Source organism: Aulostomus chinensis, chromosome 17 (genome assembly GCF_037954235.1).
Source record: "Aulostomus chinensis isolate RoL2024-O1b breed Wild chromosome 17, RoL_Achi_v1.0, whole genome shotgun sequence".
NCBI classification, from domain to species: domain Eukaryota; kingdom Metazoa; phylum Chordata; class Actinopteri; order Syngnathiformes; family Aulostomidae; genus Aulostomus; species Aulostomus chinensis.
The window spans coordinates 20,478,551-20,499,521 of NC_141336.1; the positions used below are offsets into that span (position 1 = coordinate 20,478,551).

At 42.5% G+C, this 20,971-nt stretch overlaps 1 long non-coding RNA gene and 3 pseudogenes across 1 annotated transcript in view; 3 read left to right on the forward strand and 1 right to left on the reverse strand.

The window, feature by feature from the left end:
* Positions 1-557: 557 nt before the first annotated feature.
* LOC147246713 (uncharacterized) overlaps positions 558-20,971 on the reverse strand; it is a 31,862-nt gene continuing 11,448 nt past the window's right edge. The window contains exon 3 of the long non-coding RNA XR_015109644.1: positions 558-3,739. This is a non-coding gene — a long non-coding RNA (uncharacterized LOC147246713). The remainder of the gene's footprint in view (positions 3,740-20,971) is intronic.
* On the forward strand, positions 3,795-6,528 carry LOC147246714 (cytochrome P450 1B1 pseudogene; annotated as a pseudogene).
* On the forward strand, positions 7,235-9,391 carry LOC147246715 (cytochrome P450 1B1 pseudogene; annotated as a pseudogene).
* LOC147246716 (cytochrome P450 1B1 pseudogene) lies at positions 9,932-13,798 on the forward strand (annotated as a pseudogene).

Below are 20,971 nucleotides of genomic sequence, written 5' to 3' on the forward strand. Positions count from 1 at the left end.
GGGTGTAGTCTTTCCTCCCTGAAGTGTGAACCGTCGTGGTGTGGGTGGTCGTTAACGCCCAGCCTTGATTGTGTGGCTGCTATATTCAACTACAAGACCACATCAAAGTGCAGCCTATGTAAGAAAATATTGAAGTTAGGTTAAAATCCTACTTTTGGAATCTGCTTGAACCACGGATCTTGTATCATTCCAGGAAAGCTTCTTCCAAAAAGTCCTTTCTTATGTGGGTTGTTCTGCAATATCTCTGCACACACACCAGGTAACACAAGCAGCCAAGTTATTAAAAATAACCCAATTCAAATTGTGATTCACCCCCGAACAGCTGCTCTTCTACTCCAATGGTCTATTTTTGTGACGAAGTGAGGTTTTGAGAAGAACACAAACAAGTATTTTTCAATAATTCAATACTTTTCTTGGATATGCCAGTGGTTTTATTGTGTTATGAGGGTACAAATGCTTTTTTTAAATGATTTTATTCAAGGCCACTTTGATGTTTCTTTTGGATTGTGAATTTATTGAGGTATTTTCGACAGATATGTTATACATAGCATGCACATAAAAATAGATGGAACGTGATAGTGTTACATTTTCAGGCTGAATCGTTCAACAGATCCTGTTTGGAAGCAAAAATCTTATATTTGACCACAATTAGGACCATGTGAAACATTGACCAGAAGCCTCGAGAGTTCATTTCAGCACTGCGGGCTTCTTCTTCTTCTGTTTCTCAAAAAAAATGTTGCTTATTTGGTGACATTTGTATGATCCCTGTCGGGTGAATTGTGCCTTTGCCTTTGCCTGTCCTTTCTCTGGCTTTTTTCACACACAAACAACATTCAGGTCAGACAGACAACTTTTCCAAGTGTCTCTCTTTCCGTGTCTTGTGGTCTGGCGTACAGAAACGTGCTGGTTTCAAACATGACCATCTCTAACCAGTAATGTCCAGTGGTTACCTCTTGGCCGCCTCGCATGGCTCAGGCCCAGAGATGTTTTTGTTGTCTGTTTACTGGTTCATCGAGGTTGTTTTTGGCTGCCGCTTTTTTCACCTTTGTTTTCTCTCTGTCTCTTAAAAAGAACAAAAAAACTTTCATCTTCACTAAAAAAAATTCCTGCGTTCTCTGTGCTCTCTTTCCTTAGTCCCACCGGCTCCCCAACTGCCTTTTGGACCCCTGGCTTTCCTCTCCCTGCTGCCCCCCTCCCTCACACCCCTTCCCCCTTCCCCTCTTCCTTCCTCCCCGTCGGTGCTGTGCGTGACAGTAGCTCACTGAGAAGTGGAAATGAGACTAGTAAACAATGATTAGCTCCAGAGCCAGGGCAGCCTGGTCTACCATTGGTCCTGTCTCCACACAGTGAGCGCCCACCCGCTAGCTCATGACATGCAGCAGAATATAGACGCCCCCCCCCTTCTTCGCCCTCAGCCAGAGTCAACGCCGGGTCAGGGCCAACCTTTCACAGCCAGGTTACAAGAGGTAATCACAGGCAAACACAGCAGCCACACGCAAAATGCACACACGACACCCTCCCCCCATCACCACCCACACACGCACGCACGCACGCACGCACACACACTAACACACCAGCCCCTCTCCCTCCCGCTCCTTCAGCCACAAACCTGGCTCTAATTAGCGTGATGGGGATGCAAGTGGCCACATGTGTGCAAGAAGGAGAAGGAGGGGGGAGGAGGGGATGGTGGGGTGGTGGAGGGATTCCCCCTATAGGAAAAGAGAAGAAGCAGTCATAGCCAGTGCAGAAGGGTATTCAAAGACATTGCTATGTCTCTGGTTAACCGAGGAATCATTCTGGAGGCTTTGGTTCTCAGCCACACCGCATTTCTCAAGACAAACAGCTCTCAGGCAGCTCCGGAGCAGCAGCAGCAGCAGCTAAAGACTGTTGAGGAACAATGACAAACGTTACACTTCACTTGTTGTTGCCCGTCTGCTCGATTATCACTGCAAAGACCTGTTCAAAAGAGAGAAAGGGAGAGTTTAGTTGGATTGTATAGTGGAAGCTGATATAAAGCTTTCTGTCACATCTCTCGTGGCTGTAAAATGTTTGCTTTGTAGACACCTGATAGGAGGGTTGTAAAATGGCTCACTGTCACACAAACCCATAGCTTTTACGGCAGAATATAAAGACACGGAGCACGTTTAATGTTCTCTTTGACAAATGAGATATGTGCTTTGCCTCGACTTCATCATTTCTTTTTATAATGGGTCAGAAATAGACTCCAAGCTCAATATTTTCTCCCCCCCCGTCACGGAAAATTACATCTGATATTTTCTGCACTTTTTTTTTCTTTTTTAAAAGTCCAAGCAGGGGTGTGTCAGTACGTGGTCAGTACCTTCCTGCAAAGACAGACCGACTGGAACTATGACATCAGTCCTTGCAAACTGTCGCTATTTCCTTGAGGACAGTCGCATGAAAGGAGGACAAGTGATAAAGGGGCCACCTGAAGTTTGCTGAGCGATGATGTAACCTCAAGTCTCATGCAAAAGTCAGAGAAAAGATGATGTAGCAAAGTCAAGTATTAATATTTTATGGCTCGTCTGCACTGAATTATGGTGTTGTAGGACTGCTCGGTCAAGTTATTCTGCCACTTTGAGCTGCCAAGGTGAATAGTACAGTAAGTCTGACGGTAAGAAAGACAGACGGAAAGAAAGACAGATCACCATAAATGTAATATTTCGAATGAATCATTTATATTGAGGATTCCAATTTATGTTAATGCAGTTATACATATTTTGAATGATACAAATTGATCGACATTTCAAAGCGCTAAAAATTGGAACCTACTTCTTTGTTTAAAATAGAGATAAAATCGTTTTTTTTGTTTTTTTTTTAAATCGCATGAGTGGCCAGAGCACCTGGAGAATAAAGGGTTAAACTTAATACATTTTTAATTTCTCATTTTTTCATGTACAGACTTTTATTTTTCTTTGAATGCCTTTTAAAGAAAACTACGAAGACTGGTGTCAAACACAGCTACAAATTACCAATTGAAGACAGATTATTTCTTTGTCCATTTATTTATTTGACGTCACAGTAACTCAACTTATACAATACACACTGGGCTGAGATGCCAGAGTTCGCCTCAACTTTTGTTTCTGTTTTCTGCTCGAAAAAAATGATGTCATGACTGACACGGTAAATACAACACACACAACTTCAGGCTCGTTATAGACTAAACGCTGCATTTATGACTGCCTAACATTTGTGACAGACCCTCTGCATGCAGGTTTTCTCGACTTCCAGCTTCAACTTCCCTGACAAAGTTATATCTCTGCAGATTCGCGGCAAAAACACAGAATATTAACGGAAATAATAATAATAATAATAATAAATAATAATAAAGTCCCGCAGCGGAAACAGACTTTGCACCAACTCAATTCACTTGTAAACTCAGTCTAGAGTTGCACAAACCGTATGCAAACATGTTTTCTGGCCCGAGTGCGCCCGTCGAGTCGTCCGCAGCCAGAAAATAAATCATGTTAGAAAGACACTCTTTGAAATGTGTAAACGCTGCCAGTCCTCCAATTAGTAAAACAAATTGGCTCGACACGTTTCCCTCTGAATCGGTCACCAGTTGCTGCTCAGTCTTTTCTGTGGAGTCGTTCACGGTGCGCGCTCATGGGGGTGCGCGCCTGCGCCGGCCACGGGCAGCAGCGGAGAGGTAATGTAGCGGGGTCTGCAGGACTTCCACAATGGGTGGAGTATGAAAGTTCTCCTGAGCCCTGCCCACCAACTGCAAAACATATAAGACGCTGGAGTGAAGCAAAAAACAGGCATTTAACCGTAAATCTTGATGAAAGACTCACTCAAGGCAAATATTCCACCTCAACTCACTTTTTTCATGGTTTCTTTTCTTCATTAATTCCTCATTATAATGATCTCAGTGGCAACTGATTTACATTTTATCTGACATGGAGATACAATACTTTTATTGAATTTTCCTCCTTTACAATATCAGCACATTTGGCAAAAACAAAACAAAAATAAAAAAGACTTTTTTTGGAGAAAGAAGTGTGTGTGACCATGGGACTGGACGGTGAGTTTGGTGTGAAGGGCAGCAGCATCATCAGAGAATGGAGCGGACAGGTTCAGCCGGCTCTGGTTGCCTCCTTCATCTTCCTCTTCTGTCTGGAAGCCTGCCTGTGGGTCAGGAACCTGAGGCTCAAGAGGAGACTGCCAGGACCCTTCGCCTGGCCCGTGGTGGGCAACGCCATGCAGCTGGGTCAGATGCCTCACATCACTTTTGCCAAATTAGCCAAAAAATATGGTAACGTATACCAGATCCGGCTGGGCTGCAGTGACATTGTGGTTCTGAATGGAGATAGAACCATACGTCAGGCTCTGATACAGCACAGCACAGAGTTTGCCGGCAGACCGAACTTTGTCTCTTTCCAGATGATCTCTGGAGGCAGGAGCATGACATTTACTAATTACAGCAAACAGTGGAAAGCTCACAGGAAAATTGCCCAGTCAAGCCTAAGAGCCTTTTCCTCTGCAAACAGTCAAACCAAAAAAGCCTTTGAGCAGCATGTTATGGCCGAGGCCGTGGAACTGGTGCAGGTATTTTTGCGCCGCAGCTCTGACGGACGCTATTTTGAACCCACTCATGAGTTTACAGTAGCTGCTGCCAATGTGATGTGCGCTCTCTGCTTTGGGAGGCGTTACGGACATGAAGACCTGGAGTTCAGGACCCTGTTGAAAAAGGTGGACAAGTTTGGTGAGACAGTCGGGGCGGGCAGCTTGGTGGATGTCATGCCCTGGCTTCAGTCTTTTCCTAACCCCGTACGCAGTGTTTATGAAAACTTTAAAAATCTCAACGAGGAGTTTTTCACCTTTGTGAAAGATAAAGTGGTACAGCACAGAGAGTCCTTTAACCCCGATGTGACCCGGGACGTGAGTGACGCCATCATCAGCGTGATCGAGCACGGGAAAGACAGCGGACTGACTAAGGACTTTGTAGAAGCAACGGTCACAGATTTAATCGGAGCAGGTCAAGACACCATGTCGACCGTGATGCAGTGGATCGTCCTGCTCCTGGTCAAATATCCCAACATACAAGTCAAACTCCAGGAGCTCATAGACCAGGTGGTGGGCAGAGCCAGGCTCCCGTCAGTGGAGGACAGAAGCAGCCTTGCATACCTGGACGCCTTCATCTATGAGACCATGCGCTTCACCAGCTTTGTACCCGTCACCATCCCACATTCAACCACCGCAGACGTCACAATTGAAGGTTTCCACATCCCCAAAGACACGGTGGTCTTCATCAATCAGTGGTCTGTCAACCACGACCCGCTGAAGTGGAAGGACCCTCATATCTTTGACCCCACGCGCTTCCTCAATGACCAGGGGGACCTTGATAAAGACATTACCAACAGCGTCATGATTTTCTCAACAGGTAAAAGGCGATGTATCGGCGACCAGATTGCCAAAGTGGAAGTGTTTTTATTCACGGCGATCTTGTTGCACCAGTGCGGTTTTGAGAGCGACCCCTCCGAGCCTCTCTCTCTGGACTGCTCGTACGGGCTCACGCTGAAGCCCCTCAGATTCTGTATCAGCGCCAAGCTCAGGGGAAAGCTACTTGACTTAGCTTCTCCATCATGAACTGCATGTTCCAGTACTGTGACTCAAGGCCAGCAAACACCCCCCCCCCCCCCCACACACACACACCCGTGACACTCATCAGTGAGTATCAGCTTGTACCTGCACAAATAAACGCTCGTATTTAATGATATTTAATCCTAACATGATCTGTATATGAAGGATGCAGGGCTGAGATTCAAAGGTGTAAAGCTCATGGACTTTTGGGATCAGTGCAAAAGGGTTGCAATTTCCTCTCAAAACTATTACTTGATCAATTCTGAGTTGTGTGCTTGTTTTACATCCACGATTGAGCATGTTAATCCTTAAAATGACAAGTTAAACCTACATGTATGAAATGCTTTTGAATGTTAGATCTCAAATATATATATATATATATATATATATATATATATATATATATATATATATTCTTTGAGACAAAATGACATTTTTCATCATTTCATATTTCAGGTATGAAAATAAATGTAATGCAATGTTATGTATTTCTCTAGCTACTGTATTTAAAGCGTATGAACACATTAAACAAAGCTTGGAGTTTTTCATCAAGGAGATGAGCACTTCATAAACTTCTATGCATGGGAGAGGGGGTGTCTTTTACTGTTCAAGCACTGCAACAACCCCACACACACACACTCACTCACACACACACACACACACTCAAACATACACAGCAGTCACACCACAATGCAGATGTGCAACCTTTAAAAAAAAGAGTCATAAACATGTTTGTTTACAAAGCTACACGGATGTCACTGCACTCTTCCTTGAAACCTCTGATGTCAATGGATGTGTTTCTCTGTGTGTCAAGGCGACAAACTACTCAATGAATGAATGTTTGGGCATACCTTTGTTGTTGACCAGAGTGATGGCTTTATATGGTGGGAAAAAATAAGCTATATCTGAATTTAATAAAGTAACACATGGATGGTGTTTAAAAATATCAGTTTCTGTGTTCTTCTTGAGAGTAAAACCTGCCAGAGGAGCTGTACATCACCACGCAGTCGCGATACATTATTCAGCTCTCAGATATGCGCCGACCGCCATTGTTTAGACCTTTGTCATTGTTGTATGAACAGAAAGTGCCTGACTTGTGGCTGAATATCATTCAAACCCATGCCAATGAGACACTCCATGTTGTCGCACAAGCATTCACGTATGCGGATATGAAGCTGTGATGCAAACGCTAACGGCTAATCAGCAGAATAGCCTGCCAAATCATGTCAGAAATGGACATCATAAAACTACCCCGAAAAAAACCCCCACTATCATATCTATGACTTCACCTGACAGCAACATTTAGGTTACATATTTCAGGACAAATATCTGTCACGCCATGCATAGTTCGAGCAGTTACTCATGTTATAGTTATGCCACTGTCATATCCATCAAGCGTCTTGGTAATTATCTCCATTTGTGGCTCTATTAAGTGTATGACTCTGGATGACTCCTCTTCATCACCAGCGCTGCTGTAAAGGGGGCCGCAGCAGGAAAAGGACTAAGGTCTGCTGGCTGTGGTCAAAATGGGAGGGGAGAGAAACAAAAGAGTGGCTGACCCCTCCCACCATAGAGATACATATAAGTGAAGTGTTAAGGCTTGAATCTGCATTCTTCTAAAGTGGTTATCTGAAGACGTGCCGGAGCACCACTCAACCTTACCCAGCTCTCCTCAGAACACGTCTTTTTTTATTCATTTTGGGTTTTTTTTCCCCCGATCTTATATTTAAAAGAAGAGAATCTCAATATGATTTTTAATTTCAAGTGAGCTTTGTTGATTTTTTTTTATTGGATACAGCGGAGGATAGGTGTTAACCTGCAGAATGGCTCAAGTGGACGGTGAGTTTGGTGTGAAGGGCAGCAGCATCATCAGAGAATGGAGCGGACAGGTTCAGCCGGCTCTGGTTGCCTCCTTCATCTTCCTCTTCTGTCTGGAAGCCTGCCTGTGGGTCAGGAACCTGAGGCTCAAGAGGAGACTGCCAGGACCCTTCGCCTGGCCCGTGGTGGGCAACGCCATGCAGCTGGGTCAGATGCCTCACATCACTTTTGCCAAATTAGCCAAAAAATATGGTAACGTATACCAGATCCGGCTGGGCTGCAGTGACATTGTGGTTCTGAATGGAGATAGAACCATACGTCAGGCTCTGATACAGCACAGCACAGAGTTTGCCGGCAGACCGAACTTTGTCTCTTTCCAGTTTGTCTCCGGAGGGAAGAGTATGACTTTCACCAATTACAGCAAACAGTGGAAAGCTCACAGGAAAATTGCCCAGTCAAGCCTAAGAGCCTTTTCCTCTGCAAACAGTCAAACCAAAAAAGCCTTTGAGCAGCATGTTATGGCCGAGGCCGTGGAACTGGTGCAGGTATTTTTGCGCCGCAGCTCTGACGGACGCTATTTTGAACCCACTCATGAGTTTACAGTAGCTGCTGCCAATGTGATGTGCGCTCTCTGCTTTGGGAGGCGTTACGGACATGAAGACCTGGAGTTCAGGACCCTGTTGAAAAAGGTGGACAAGTTTGGTGAGACAGTCGGGGCAGGCAGCTTGGTGGATGTCATGCCCTGGCTTCAGTCTTTTCCTAACCCCGTACGCAGTGTTTATGAAAACTTTAAAAATCTCAACGAGGAGTTTTTCACCTTCGTGAAAGATAAAGTGGTGCAGCACAGAGAGTCCTTTAACCCCGATGTGACCCGGGACGTGAGTGACGCCATCATCAGCGTGATCGAGCACGGGAAAGACAGCGGACTGACTAAAGACTTTGTAGAAGCAACGGTCACAGATTTAATCGGAGCTGGTCAAGACACCATGTCGACCGTGATGCAGTGGATCGTCCTGCTCCTGGTCAAATATCCCGACATACAAGTCAAACTCCAGGAGCTCATAGACCAGGTGGTGGGCAGAGCCAGGCTCCCGTCAGTGGAGGACAGAAGCAGCCTTGCATACCTGGACGCCTTCATCTATGAGACCATGCGCTTCACCAGCTTTGTACCCGTCACCATCCCACATTCAACCACCGCAGACGTCACAATTGAAGGTTTCCACATCCCCAAAGACACGGTGGTCTTCATCAATCAGTGGTCTGTCAACCACGACCCGCTGAAGTGGAAGGACCCTCATATCTTTGACCCCACGCGCTTCCTCAATGACCAGGGGGACCTTGATAAAGACATTACCAACAGCGTCATGATTTTCTCAACAGGTAAAAGGCGATGTATCGGCGACCAGATTGCCAAAGTGGAAGTGTTTTTATTCACGGCGATCTTGTTGCACCAGTGCGGTTTTGAGAGCGACCCCTCCGAGCCTCTCTCTCTGGACTGCTCGTACGGGCTCACGCTGAAGCCCCTCAGATTCTGTATCAGCGCCAAGCTCAGGGGAAAGCTACTTGACTTAGCTTCTCCATCATGAACTGCATGTTCCAGTACTGTGACTCAAGGCCAGCAAACACCCCCCCCCCCCCCACACACACACACACCCGTGACACTCATCAGTGAGTATCAGCTTGTACCTGCACAAATAAACGCTCGTATTTAATGATATTTAATCCTAACATGATCTGTATATGAAGGATGCAGGGCTGAGATTCAAAGGTGTAAAGCTCATGGACTTTTGGGATCAGTGCAAAAGGGTTGCAATTTCCTCTCAAAACTATTACTTGATCAATTCTGAGTTGTGTGCTTGTTTTACATCCACGATTGAGCATGTTAATCCTTAAAATGACAAGTTAAACCTACATGTATGAAATGCTTTTGAATGTTATATTACCTTTGAGATCTAACATCAACAAATATGAAATGATGAAAAATGTCATTTTGTCTCAAAGAATATATATGTATATACATATATATATATATATATACATACATACATATATATATATGTATATACATATATATTCTTTGAGACAAAATGACATTTTTCATCATTTCATATTTCAGGTATGAAAATATATGTAATGCAATGTTATGTATTTCTCTAGCTACTGTATTTAAAGCGTATGAACACATTAAACAAAGCTTGGAGTTTTTCATAAAGGAGTTGAGCACTTCATAAACTTCTATGCATGGGAGAGGGGGTGTCTTTTACTGTTCAAGCACTGCAACAACCCCACACACACACACTCACACACACACTCACACAGTGGAGGATGCACAGGAAAATTGCTCAATCAACGATCAGAACGTTCTCATCTGCCAACAGCCAGACCAAAAAAGCTTTCGAGCAGCAAATTGTGGCTGGAGCCACAGACCTAGCTGAGATTTTCCTTCAACTTGGTGCTCAGGGCCAGTATTTCAACCCTGCTCATGATCTGACAGTAGCTGCAGCTATTGTGATTTGTGCCTTGTTCTTTGGACAGCCATGATGATGTCGAGTTTAGAGCTTTGTTGCAACGTGCGGATGACTTTGGACAGACAGCTGGAGCTGGCAGCTTGGTGGATGTGACGCCTTGGCTTCAGTTCCTCCCAAACCCAGTCCACAGTGTCTACAAGAACCTAAAACACCTGAACCACGAGTTCTTTCAGTTTGTCCACAGCAAGGAGCATAGACAGACATTTGATCCAGAGGTGACACGGGATACGAGTGATGCCATAATCGGTGTGATTGACAAGGCGGAGGGGGACGGACTCACCAAAGGCCACACAGAGGGGACCGTGTCAGATCTGATTGGGGCAGGTCTGGATACTGTTTCCGCTGCTCTGCGCTGGAGTCTTCTTCTCTTGGCTTAACACCCTGAAATCCAAACCAGACTCCACCAGCTGATTGACAAGGAGGTGGGGAGGAACAAGCTGCCATCTGTGGAGGACAGAGGTCGCCTGGCCTACATGGACGCCTTCATCTATGAAACAATGCGATTCACCAGCTTCGCTCCTGTCACCATCCCCCAATCTACAACCTCAGGCGTCACTGTCGAAGGTCTCCACATCCCCAAAGACACGGTGGTCTTCATCAATCAGTGGTCCATCAATCAAGACCCCCTGAAGTGGAAGGATCCACATGTCTTTGACCCTTCGCGCTTCCTGGATGAGAATTGCTCCCTGGACAAGGATCTTACCAATAATGTCATGATCTTTTCAGCAGGGAGGAGAAGATGTATTGGGGACCAGATTGCCAAAGTCGAGATATTTTTATTCTTTGCAATTCTTCTTCAACAGTGTACTTTTGAAAAATGTCCCACAGAGGACTTGTCTCTGAACTGCTCCTATGGTTTAACACTGAAGCCTTTAGGTTACAAAATCACTGCCAAACGCAGGGGAGACGCACTTAACTGTTAACTCCTCCGACGTGGAATACGAGGAATGTGTTTTAAAATAAATATGGTTGTCTTGTGTTAGAGAGGCTCATCAACTTAAAAATGCTCCGTTCATTTGTATGGAATTGTACGCTCTCTAACGTCTGCCGACTTTTTAAAAATGTTGCTTCACTCCATCACAAAATATCAGGTCCTCTTTAAATGACATTAGAAGGCAAGTTATACCTGAGCTGTTGAAGTAATTTCCCTCTGTGTAAAGCCTGTGAAGGTAAGAGACTGTATAAAAGAACTGGACAGACCCAAGTGCCTTCAACCTGCTTTCTCTCTAATGGCCAGCAGGGGGAGACTCAGCAGGTCTAAAAAAAACCCAAACCCATCTGGTTGTGTTGCAGTCCATGAAAAAAAATGACCTCATATTACCTTGTTAAACATTTTCTTACAAGATCATGATCTCAATTGTTAGCTTAAGTCTCCCTGGATACAATGTGATGACAAATCGTCTCCCCAGTTTTCAAAACAAACAAACAAACAAACAAACAAACAAACAAACAAACAAACACTAAAGCAGTGAATTCTTACGCCTTATCATTGACACGCTAATCTAGATTGTAGGGCTAAAATGATCAAAGCTAGCTCCATGAGCGTTCATGGCGGCCATTAATCTGGAAACATTAATTTCCCTTTACTGACAATTAATTATATGACTAACTTTGACAAATAATTCTTTAAGGTTCAAGGTACGTTTATTGTCATTCCAAAACATGTGGGATATGAAAAGGAACAAAATTCTGGAACTCGGATCCCTCAGGAGATATGAACCAAAACGTAGGAGTGAACAGCAGGGCAGTTTTACGGATAAGCGATTAAAATAATAATAATAATAATGTTTTTAGTCTTAATTTCAGTGACAGAACATTGTCTTATTAAAATAACAGTCATCCATCATGACAAGTTTCATCTATTTCTTCATTCCAACGCATGTAATTGTTTTATATCCTCTCAAAGATACAACTACACACCAGTATTTGATCTTGTGATTAATCGCAGGATATATTTGTGTTATTAACTTGATTAAACCTATTAATCACTTCACCACACAGATCAAAACCAACCACGGACCGCAATGGCGATGCCATACAGTAAGAGACTTTGAAAACATCAATGTGACAGTAACAGTGACGTCGTGACCACTAAACACAGCTCTATAATAAACCATGTGACATTATTTATGTCCGAATGTATAGTGGCGTCACCCTAATTTGCAACATAATCTGGTTGGGATAAATAATCACTTTAAGAGTTTTGTTTCGCCAAATCCCAACACTCATTTATTTTTTATTCTGAACTTTGTCATATTTAAGCTCAGTACAAGTAAAAGTACTCATTAAGACTAATTCTGATATATTCTACTAATAAGTCACATCTTAAACCAATCATCGATTTTGTTTTGTTTTGTTCACTTGACATAACCACCAGCGTTCAACTTGATTATGAATGAATTTCTTAATAAGTTTCATCTGTTTATAATCATGTTTGCATCATAAAAAGATGTGTGTGATGCTTCCTGTACTCTACAGTGTGATTAAACTGCTCGGTAATGGGAGGTGTGTCAGAGGCCAGAGAGGTCAAAGAGATAATAATAGCTGCTGATGTCTGGTGTCGGTGTTGTTGTGAAAGATTGATATGGGTTACAGGCCCTTCATGCTCTGGTTAGAACACCCCTACCAAGCAAACTGTGACTCCCTACATCAGCCGCAAGCTTCACTCATCAATGTTTCACGGGCACCACTCAGTACGCTTGACTACCGCAGCAGTTTGTTTTCTTATTTAACATGTTCAGCTTCAGCCGAGTCAGGGTTAACCCCCGCGTACCGACACAGAGGGTGACCTCATCCTCTGAACCGACGTGAGATCATACGGTTTGAAGACGGAAAGAATAAAGAGCTGCAACGATGAAATGAAAAGAATATTCTTATAGTTTCCTTTGCATTTACTTTACACATACAAAAGAAATGTACTTAAACTTGGCTCATATCTGGAAAATATATTTTTGGCTTCTACTTTCAATCAAGATTTTCTCATGAAAACTAGAATAAAGTGTTCCGGCATTATGGAGACATGAATAAATAAATAAATAAATAACGATCGGTGGCGTACTTTCATAAGGAAAAATGAGCTGGGAGTGCATGGCTAGCAGCAGTAAAGTTGTCGTAAAGGTCACAGAACATTTGCCGTTTTTAAAAAAAAGGAAATTTAATGTTCTCCTCTTTTCTCTAAACCTAAAGAAGCAAACTGTAGCCCCAGGAAGTACTGAAGTTGTACATATTGAAGTATTCTACTAGTACATTCGTATTTCATGCTACATAAAGTATCGGGAAATGTATTCAAGCTTTACTTGCATGTGCTTAACAGAAAAAATACCTTGACGTGTACTTTTTTTGTGAGCGGTTGTGTATCCTATGTTCTCATGAGGGCGGTGTTAGTATCGTGAAGTAATTTCGAAGTACATTTGCTTGAGTCGATATGAATCTGCTCAATTAAATATACGAGTGGCATTGAGGTGCATGACTTGTACTTCACTTGATCAGAATTGGTTTTCATCCACTTAATGACTCAAACCCTTTCAAAGGGAAGTACTGTGATTTATTTACACTACATTTACAGGACAACAAGTACATGATATTTGTATATTTTACATTTGGTGGCAGCATTTGGTGAATGATGCTAATTTTTGGTTTCTCTTTTGGTTTGCAAAAAACGCAACTGTCGGGGCTTCCGGTGGTAACTGACGTTTGATTTACCTGCACTTTTACTTCAACCCATACTGTCGTGTTATACTCTGATACTGCTTAAGTACTTGAATAACATTTGGAATAAAGCCACCTTGTAACTGAAAATGACTGTACATGACTCAACAATCTAAGTATGTCCCTCACCACGCTCACGTACTGTTGCCATGGTTACCAGACACTGGCGATTGACATTTTCATTGTTATCTCCATTTCTTCCAACCCTGAAGTCAAGAAACTGTAAAAATATTAAAAATATTCGCCCTGGTTGACTGAGGTTTCTTGTTTTAGGAGAACAAGCAGCTGCTCAAAATGGATCTTTGCTTTGAGTGTAGAACATAAATATTGGTGTAAATGTGAGTTATCGGTTTATCATTTCCCTTCCAACTTTTCTCTTTATCTCCGCTTTACTGTGACTTATTAGAGAGTCTACCTGCAGGAGCAGGACTGTGGGAGAGCTTGTTTTCACTGGGCTGAAAGACATTCAGTATCGTACATGCTCTCTCACCCACTCTTGCTCTGACACCGCAAGGACCTCAGGGGCAAGAATGGGCTGCCTGACCTCCCCCGTTTCCATCACCGCTTCCCAGAACGTCCATGAAATTTGTCCAGCTGAAAGACTCCCTTTCACCCAAATCGCTTGGTTTGTTGTTCAGCAATCCCCCAGGGCCCTCGACCTGCCGTGTTTTACTCCTCAAAGAATAACAAAATGCACACAAGCTGACAGTTTTTCATCTCCGAGGTTATAAACGTTCTGCACGTACGCACAGCCGCAGACTGACCTCCCACAAGGTTCTCTCAGCTCACGCCAGATAGAACTCTCTGCTCTGCTAGAGTGTTAGATGACACATAACGGGATAAAGTTACACCGATTCAATTCTCCAGAAAATCTCTTCCCTTGTCCTTTGCCATCATCCGTGGAGAAACAACGGAACACTGTGTCTGTGAGCTCCGGCTTGTGTCAGTCTTTCCTAGAACTCTGCCTCAACACCAGCACGCTGATCCCAGTTTCACTCTTACACAAAATGTCACAGATAAATAAAATGACTGTAAAATTTGTTTTTCAATCAGATGCATCAAACATCAAAGCAGGTCATGAATCACTGAACAACAACAAAAAAAAGAAGTATGAAATATTTTTGAATAACAAGAACAGGGGGGAAAAAAAGAACCTCATGCAAAGTAACTATGAATCCAGATTTTCTCAGAAAAAAAAACCAGTCAAAGATGACTTTTCCAACTCCCTCACCTCTCTCCATTTACAGTAGCATATTTGTACTGGAACATTTTCATTTATTATTAAAACCAAGTTGTCGTTTTTTTTTTAAAGAGAAAAAAAAAACACGTCAAATTGATGATCTCTTCCTGTTTCGCATTTCAAAAAAGCCTCATCAGAGCACTTTGCAATGTACAAAGAACCTAATTGTGTCCAAAACTAAATGGAAAGCCATTTGCATCCTGTTTCAGTGTAACATATTCCATTGTTTTTAGTTGATGTTCCACTGTTTTGCTCTGAAAAAACAAAAAACAAAAAAAAAAACCTTTCCTCTCTTTCCCCCTGTGGGATTATGTCACTGACATAAACAGTGAGCAGAACTTATAATATTGTTCCAGTTGACATCATAATCAATTTTTGCCACCTTTGTGTTTGTTGTGTCCTGATATACACAACCTATATTCCAGCGGAAGTTAAACAAGTAGTGACCTTTTCCGTTCCTGTTTTGGAATAAAACATGGTGCAACCATCTTTAGGACATGTGAAGTAAGGCTTTTCAATAAACAATGACACAACTCGTTATTATAAGGCGTGGCAGCTGGGGCTTGTTGTTTGCTGAAGTTGTGTTTTGGAGCGATGGCAAGGAGAAGTTCTTTGATTTAAAAAAAAAAAAATCACACATTGCACAGTTCCATTTGCCACATTTCTTTCCATATAACAAACAATTATTTTCAGGAAGAGCAAAAGGAAGTGATCCGTGTTGGTCAGTATGAGCTGGCGTGTTTTTGTTTTTTTTTTCTTCACGGATGAGCAGTCACATCACGGTTCGACACTCATTTTAACTCAGCGGTCAGTTTTGTTTGATACGGAAACGGAGCAACGCTGTCTCCTGTGATTTATGTTAAATGGTATTTCGACTGCCAACGCAGGAAGCGATCTGGTGTGAAGTTCAGCGAGCGGGAGTGAAATGAGAGGGTGTGGAGGCCGTCTCTCCATCACTGGAACCCGCCAAGGCTGAAGCTGAGGTCGTGTCAGGACTCTCCGCAATGCCATGTGGCTAAAACATCTAAGAGACACCACGGGCACCCTCAACATTCTTCAGTGACTTCGTCTATTGAGCTGTGATTCCTCACTTTCTATTTGGAGCAACAAGTCCTGGCATACTTTAACCTCTTTCCTTGCCAAACCCAGAAAGGAAAATTAGATTACCGCGACACGTCTCTTACAAATAACTCGTGATTATTATCAATTATCTCCTGATAAATCAGTCTCAGCGGACATTTTAAGAGCTTCACTGTAGGTCCGGCACCTCAAGAGGCTGATGATCTGGTGTCAGAGAGATAGTGATGCATCTGCTCAGACAACACCAAACCACCGGCACCATTCTGCTCCGACTCAGACTGGAACGTCTGCAACATGTACAGAAACATGTCTCCAAGAAGCCAATTAACCAGATTATTGCTCTGTGTATTTTCACAAGGAACATGATAGCACTGGAAAAGCCCCAACTGAGTGATATCTCAGGCAAAATTGTGAGAAAGTACTGAAGGTCAGAGGAAGACGTGCGGATAACTTAATTTTTAATTTAGTTTTTGTTTCATTTAACAAAAAAATGCAACAATTTCCACGGATGTAATGTTTGAACAGGCTGAACACATTCTTATATGTATATTTTGCTTTAAAAGTAAAAAAAAAACGTCACCTGATGGTCCTGATGAGTGATATTGATCTGCTTTGCTAAGTATTGGATAAATACATAAAAGCCATATGTATGGTTTTTAAACTAAAGTCACATTAGACCACTACTATCTAAGAAAAATAACTTAAAAAGTGAACTCCCTATCACACTTGAGACCTGAGTAAAGCTGTAAGAAGTGACGAGTGCCCTGCCCCCCCCATGCATGTTATCGATGGGTAACAAAAAAAGGTGACGTTTCCTGTTGCCACCAGGTGGTGCTATGTGTCATCTGCTCCCCAAATTTATTGGATTCTTCTTAAGCCAATACTACACCCCAAATCATCCAAACAATCCTGCTGTCAAACAAACAAACCAACACCTCCTTGTCAGGGGTAAGTAGATCCTGGAGGTAATTGGGTATTGATGCTTTTATTTTGTAGGCAAGAATACTGCACTGGAAGTGGCAACCAATTCAGGGCTAGAAAAAAAAAAAAGAGAGACAGAATTTCCAATTTTTAACTTTACTGACTTCGTGAGAATGTGCGGATTTGCTTTTTTCCCTTCATTGTGCAATCTAACGTAACAGACGAACAATGAAACATCTTATTAGTTTCAGCGACAGTAGATTTGCTCTAAAATCCGTTCCTCAATTGCAAAAATGTTCTGTTCCGCTGCGCGAAGGAAATCGGCAGGAATGGAGCTGGTTCCCAACAACGGATAGACAGGATTCCTGCATTAATCATGAGAAACGTGAGACGGCTGGACCAGCTAGTTCGGAATCAGTCGTACTATTTCGCAGACATACCAGATCCTTCACATATGGACAGATGCTGACTCATATGTGATTGACCCTGCAGGCCACCGTAGGTTCTTTTCAGTTGACAGAACAGGCGGGATGAGGTGAAGGCTTGTAATTCCCACCATCGCCACTGGATGTCACTCGGTCCTTCCCACGAGCAGTATATTTTACTCAATAGAAGAAAATAATTTCGCTATCTAACCAAAAGTACGTGGACAACCGCATATAACTGGAAGGTTTTTGACAAGTACATGGCAGCAGTGGGTTGCTCCAGCCTCCAGAGCATCAGTGTGCAGTCAGCGTGGCAGTTCATCCAAAATGTGTCAGACAGAGTTGAGGTCTGGTCTCCCCTCAGGCCAATCAAGCTCTTATACATAATGGACTTTATTCTTTTGGCCATAACAGACAACATATTTCAGTCTAAATAAATGTGTCTGTGCCAGTTCAAGAGTCCATGACTGTGGTCTGAACCAGTGGCCTTGGAACGGCACAGCTGGGGTAACCATTTTATTCCACTGTGAATATTTTAAAATCGTTGGTAAGAATAAGAGAAAAACATATTTTTTTATCATAGACATCTAGGGTTATTTTTACCCAGAGCTGAAGGGAAATGAAGAAAAAGTCAGCTGAACTGTCTTTGCGCGAATGTCATAATTTATGAAGCGTAATGAAGAATGTCATCTGTCATAACATACTTTGGTTTTATACCGTCTAGTTTTGACATTCCCACTGATGCAATTGGTTATGAAATATCTTGTAACCATTTTCCTGACATAATTGTCACATGCTCCTCAGTCAAACAAGCTACCCACAATCCCCCTCTGCTGCTACTCCAGCACAATAACCCCCCCCCCCCCCCACAACACTACCACCACCCTCCAAGCCATCCCACTTCAAGCTCTCTTCTTGGCAATGCCTAAAGCCAGACCAAAACAATTTAGCAATAAGCTATTTGCGTTAGTAAGGTTTTGTTTTCAGTTGTTTTTGCATTCTCCGTTCGTAGAGGGGAACTGCCTGTCAGAACTTCCCAACTCAGCAAGGGAATAATGGTTTGGCGGAGCCGACCACTCATCTGAATACATGTTCCTTAGGATATGGGACCACGTGTTTGGAACGTATAGCTTTGATGACAGTGTGATATTTCACTTTGTTCGCTGTCTCAAAGGAGGATTTCACATAACGTGACGAGACTGAGCGGTTTGGCAGAGAGAAGAACCAATGAAAGCAATAAAGTGGGTTTCAACCTTCTTCTTTTTTTTTAAAGTTGGGTTGTTGTTTTTTTTAAAAATAATTGTACTAATAATTTCAGTGCACTGAGTAAACTTCCAGATCTATAGGAGTCGGTACCTGTGTGCTCTCTACTGGGCGCGTGGACGTGCTAAGACATTATGTACTCTGAGCTTTAGTCAGTGGAGTCATGACAGCACATGGAGGAGCAGCAGGGACACAAAGACAGTTTTGTGTCATCAACGACTCAAATTCTTTCCCTCAACGTGATTGCTCACAGGACAAAACTTTAACAAACAGTTGTTCAAGTAAAACTGAACAGTCTAATCATCGGATTCACCGTACACAAGTAGCAGGCGCACAACCTTAAATATACAAGCTGTCTTCTTGGTCTTGTCTTACTGGGACACTTGAGACTAAATTGCAATGCTGGAAAGTTCAAGTTGCAGTGTAAAAGTTTCAATATTGAGCACAAAACTACGACAGACAGAACCGTGAACATAACTCAAGTGAGCTCATTGGTATCCTGCAAGTTTACTGCAAGTACTACTAGTACATCTTTAGTTGACCTCCACATAAATCTACAGTACATACTATACGCTATTTTGCTATTTCCATCATGTAGTAATACTCTGGTTTTCTTTGTGAGTGTGTAGTGAGTTTGGGGGATTCCGGGATTATGTGATGGAGGTCGTGCAGGGACACAGGGAATGTGGGGACAGAGAGTGAGGGAATGCTGCCAGGAATCAAACACAGGATTTGCTGCTTAGAACATTTGTGCCCATGTGGTACACACTCTGTCCTCTACACCGTCAGGTCTCTCCTGTCTTGTTTTCTACTGCAAATCCTTTTACCGATACTACAAGTGAACTTCTGGGTGCATATTTATTACTTGCTCTGTACTATATACGGTACTTTCCCACTTTTTCGTTTAGGAACATTCACTTTGTACTGTATATTTTAGATTTACTGTAATTAACTTTTTATGTAATGTATGTAAGTCCAATTTTGAAGTTTATAAAAGTATACCTTATTTTGAGGACACAGTGAGTTTATGTCAATGCTTAATTTTATACCTCAAATATAGTGTGAACCACACTACACGGTACACCACGCAAGGAGTTTTAAAGTTTTTCTTTTTGCATTAAATTATTATTTCAAAGTAAATGTTGAGGATCGCAGTGTTCTAGCATTCTATTCATTTACATTATAAAAGATAAGATACAGAAATTCAAATAATCTCTTCAAACTGATGTTATTTGTATCACTGCTGTACTGGAATAATTCAAATAACTTCTGATTTGTCTGTACACTTTTCAGCATGAGCCAAATATACTTAACTCCTATTTATTAATCTGTGGGTCTATAAAACTGAAAGCAGATTCTCTTATTTTTACGTGCCGCTTGCACACCAGAATAATTGTTTTTTTGTAAGGGACAGCCTGTTTTTAGGGAACACACACAGGTTTTACTAATATTCAGACGGACAAGCATCCAGCAATTCTGAGAAAACAGATGTCTACAGTATGTCAGAAGTGTGGGTGCCTTAACTCCGCAAAGTTTCATCACACACACCATCAGCTGGTTTGCAGGACAACACATCCAGAGGACCCTTGTGAGGGACTCCGCTCTGTGAAGAGGGAGCAAAGGGGGCTGATCAGGACAAAGAGAGAGGTCCCGGAAGACCACTTGAGCTGGAGCGGAGGTGTGGATCATAAAGAATAACAGAGTAGGGATGAAGGGTGCTTATGTAAATGCTGGGGCTAACACAAGGTTCCGGAGACACCGTTTACTCAGCCTGCCAGTATTAGAGGACTGGCAAGGAGTCCTGCCCCGATCCACGGAGGGAAAAACTGAGAGGACACAGAAGCTGGTCACACTCATACTAGGTGTTCCAGAGAAATCTGACATATTTTCTCTGTACACGCACACACACACACACACACACACACACACACACACACACACACACACACACACCTATCTATGTATCTATTTATCCATCTATCTATCTATTTCTCTCTCTCTCTCTCTCTCTCTCTCTCTCTATATATATACTGTGTATATATATATATATATAGATATATATATAGATATAGATATATAGATATAGATATATATCTATATCTACATATATATGAAAAAAATTAAAATCAGCTCCAGGTCACACTTGAGGAAGCTGTTGTGAATGATAACAACAAATACATATTACAGCATTTAATCCCATGGTGGGTGATCTCATAGTATTATGTAAGACAGCTGTGTCTGTGCCAGAAACAGTACAGGGTACACATTCAGGTACATGTTTGGAGGCACGCAGCTCCCTCCTTTGCCTGCTGTACTTGGAAATACTTGGTTACTCAACTTGATTACCATCAGTAACAATCCTAACTCAAGCCAGCAAGGGTCGGTTA